The 3,867-nt window shown below is 48.8% G+C and overlaps 1 pseudogene; it reads left to right on the forward strand.

Annotated features, from left to right (window-relative positions):
* Positions 1–2,513: 2,513 nt before the first annotated feature.
* On the forward strand, positions 2,514–3,117 carry LOC115522963 (annotated as a pseudogene).
* The last annotated feature ends 750 nt before the right edge of the window (positions 3,118–3,867 follow it).

A 3,867-nucleotide genomic window follows, 5' to 3' on the forward strand; every position in this document is an offset into this window, starting at 1 on the left:
CCTACCCACGAAGTTCCTTTTATGGAAACTCTAGACAGCCTAGATACCTGACCACTAGAGTGACCCTGCTCCCGCTCTTCCATGCCCTAATTTCAGTTCTGATGCTTCAAATTAGCCAGGAGACACCCCACCCTCTGACCCTAATAAAGGCAGAGCCCTAGGTCTGTGCTAATCTCTCTCTCCCCACAGCTGTAACATGTATCAGAATTTCACTTGAGTTTTTTTAAATGTTTATTTACTTTTGAGAGAGAGAAAGAGAGAGAGAGCATGAGCAGGGGAGGGACAGAGAGAGACACACACACAGAATCCAAAGCAGTCTCCAGGCTCTGAGCCGTTGGCACAGAGCCCGACACGAGGCTCGAACTCATGAACCGTGAGACCATGACCTGAGCCAAAGTCAGATGCTTCACCGACTGAGCCACCCAGGGCCCCTCAGAATTTCATTTGTTTTAAGGCTGCATAATATTCTATTGTATAGATATATCATCCTCTGCGCCTCCATGGTCTGTCGATGGACGTTTGGGTTGTTTCCTCCTTTAGCTACTGCGAATAATGCTGCTATAAATGGTCCCTGCCTTCAGTTCTTTTGGCTACAGTCCCAGCAGTGGGACTGCTGGATCATATGGTAATTCTACAAGTTAAACTGCTCGACAATGGCCATACCATTTCACATGCCCAGCAGCAATGCACAAGCGTTCTAGTTTTTCCACATCCTTGCCAACGCTCATTATTTTCCATGGGGAGGTTATTTTAATGTTCATTTATTTATTTTTAAATGTTTTTATTTATTTTTGAGACAGAGAGAGACAGAGCATGAGCAGAGAAGGGGCAGAGAGAGAGGGAGACACAGAATCGGAAGCAGGCTCCAGGCTCTGAGCTGTCAGCACAGAGCCCGACGCGGGGCTCGAACCCACGGACCATGAGATCATGACCTGAGCCAAAGTCGGACGCTCAACCGACTGAGCCACCCAGGCGCCCCAATGTTCATTTATTTTTAAAATTTATTTATTTATTTTGTGAGAGAGAGAGAGACTGGGAGGGGCAGAGAGAGGGAGAGCAGGCTCTGGGCTGTCAGCATAGCGCTTGATGCCGGGCTCAAACTCATGAACCGTGAGAGTATGACCTGAGCCAAAATCAGGAGTTGGACACTTAACTGAGCCACCCAGTTGCCCCAGATTTTTTTTTTTTTAAGATTTTATTTTTAAGTAATCTCTACATCCAACGTGGGGCTTGAACTCACAACCCTGAGATCAAGAATTCCGCGTTCTCCCTACTGAGGCAGCCAGCCGCCCCTCCGTGAGGAGTTTTGGAGCTGTCCGCCGCACCAGTGCACACTTCAAGAGGCTGAGGTCCTTGCTTGGTTAACCATCTCCCTGTCCCCACTGGCTTGCCTCCCTTCCCCGCCTCCGAGAGCCTCCCCTGTTCAAGCCCGTGTGGTGATTGTGGTGTGGCGCCAGGCCGAAGAAGCACCACCACACTTCCCAGGGACACACCCCCGCCCCTTTAAGGACACAGCCATTGAGAAATGAATACCTTCTTAGGTTCTGGCGTTTCTAGCTTAACAAGTGCAGGTGGCAACCCACTCCTCTCGGAATTTGTCATGGGGGCTGCTTCCTTGCACACCAGTTGTAAGAGCTTCCACCGAGAGTGAGGCACAATAGGATGCCATGTGGGTTATTCTTCGTTTGTCATCCACACCCACGGTCCACCCTTCTCAGCCCTGTTACGTGCCCTCCGGGGCTGGCCCCTGTGGATGACCCTCTGGGTTGCCTCCACTTTGACTTCCTGTGGGTGTGGCCAGTGAGAGGTACAAAGGAGAGATCAGAGAGCTCGGGTCTTTCTTCCCCCACATCTGTGCTCCATGCACTGGCGCCTGGCTCCTTCTCTCGGGCTCCACGAAGCTCAGCAAGCCTGTTTACTCCCCTTGCCTCTGCTTACCCTCTCTTTGCCTCCATCAAGGTTATTGGTCTCAAGGGTCTTCACTCTCCTTCTTTGTATCCATTACCCTGTGTACCGCTCTGTAAATGGATACTTTGTTAAATTCTTTCCAGAGTTCCGTTTGAGTGTACCTTCAGTTTAAGAAAGCTCTGCCCATGGGCAAGGGCAGGAAGGGGTCACAGGATTGTGGTATGATTTCTCTTTTATTCGTCACTGACATTGTGTAATGTTGTTGATGTCAGTGAGATCAAGGAGAGAAAATGGAGCCCTGTGGATTTGAGAGGGGCCCGGCTCTACACGTGCTACAGCGCACATTCATTCTTCTCTCCACCTGCTGTCACATCAGGAAGGTGGACTTACTGGAGGCTGCTCAGTGTGGAGAAATACATCGACATGAGATCAATTCCTCCAACCTTGGGGAAAGGTGGAATCAACGTTTTTTTCATGCAAATTACTTTTTTTGAAGCTTATGCATCTGTAAAAAATTTTTTTAAGTTTGTTTGTTTGTTTATGTATAATCTCTCCACCGAAGTTGGGGCTCAAACTCACAATCCCAATATCAAGAGTTGCATGTTCTCGGCTGTTTTTCTTCTCTGGATACTGGCGCAGCCTGCGGTCCATGAAGATGCAGCTCAAACTGCTGGAGATTAACCTCGAGTTGCTGAACAAAATGCTGGCCTGGCTGGGGGTCACTGCCAGGGGCGCTTCGAGGACGTGCTGGGGCTGGAGGCGGCTCTGGGCTTGGGACCAGCGCCTGCCTGAGCACTGCTGCTTCTGCTGCTGCTGTTTCCCCTCAAGGCCCAGCAGGAGACCTTTAGGAAGAAAACAGTCGGAGACCGGAAGGGAAGTCAGTCTTAAGGCGCACTTCATGCAGCGGACCATCGGGAACTTGAGAGGTACCACTGGACTTACACAGGCGGTGGCCAGTAACCAAGACAAACTGGAGTGTGAGGACAGATTCTTTCTGAAACAGAGAAGCTGTCCCCTGAAGGCAGAGCAAAATGCTTTGAAAAGAATGAGGCCATTCAGGCAGCCCACGGTGCTGTGACACAGGAAGGCCAATGTCGGGTCCGTTGTCCTGTGGCGCTCTGCAAGGCGGCCTCATGCCCTAGGGGAGGGACACAGCCTTTTCCCCCCTCTTCCCTTCACTGGGAAACCTGTCCCCACAATGCGGTCTAAAATGCGTCAGTACTTGTGGAACACAGTGGTTCTCCTTTGGTTCTGCGGATAATGTTCTTACCCTCAACTAGCAGAGCTCAGCTGTTGATGGAGCAAAATTTGATATATGGTCAGATGGTGAAGCATTTTTCTCCAACCTATGTATTGTACCTCAGTAGCTAATGCTTTAAATGGCTACTTTGTTTTTCTTTTAATATGAAATTTATTGTCAAATTGGTTTCCATACAACGCCCAGTGCTCATCCCAACAGGTGCCCTCCTCAATGCCCATCACCCACGTTCCCCTCCCTCCCACCCCCCATCAACCCTCAGTTTATTCTCAGTTTTTAAGAGTCTCTTATGGTTTGCCTCCCTCCCTCTCTTTTTTTTTTCCTTCCCCGCCCCCATGGCCTTCTGTTAAGTTTCTCAGGATCCACATAAAAGTGAAAACATATGGTATCTGTCTTTCTCTGTATGACTTATTTCACTTAACATAACACTCTCCAGTTCCATCCATGTTGCTACAAAAGGCCATATTTCATTCTCATTGCCAAGTAGTATTCCATTGTGTATATAAACCACAATTTCTTTATCCATTCATCACTTGATGGACATTTAGGCTCTTTCCATCATTTGGCTATTGTTGAAAGGGCTGCTATAAACATTGGGGTACAAGTGCCCCTATGCATCAGCACTCCTGTATCCCTTGGGTAAATTCCTAGCAGTGCTATTGCTGGGTCATAGGGTAGATCTAGTTTTAATTTTTTGAGGA

The sequence above is a fragment of the Lynx canadensis genome, chromosome C2, assembly GCF_007474595.2.
Source record: "Lynx canadensis isolate LIC74 chromosome C2, mLynCan4.pri.v2, whole genome shotgun sequence".
Lineage (NCBI taxonomy): Eukaryota > Metazoa > Chordata > Mammalia > Carnivora > Felidae > Lynx > Lynx canadensis.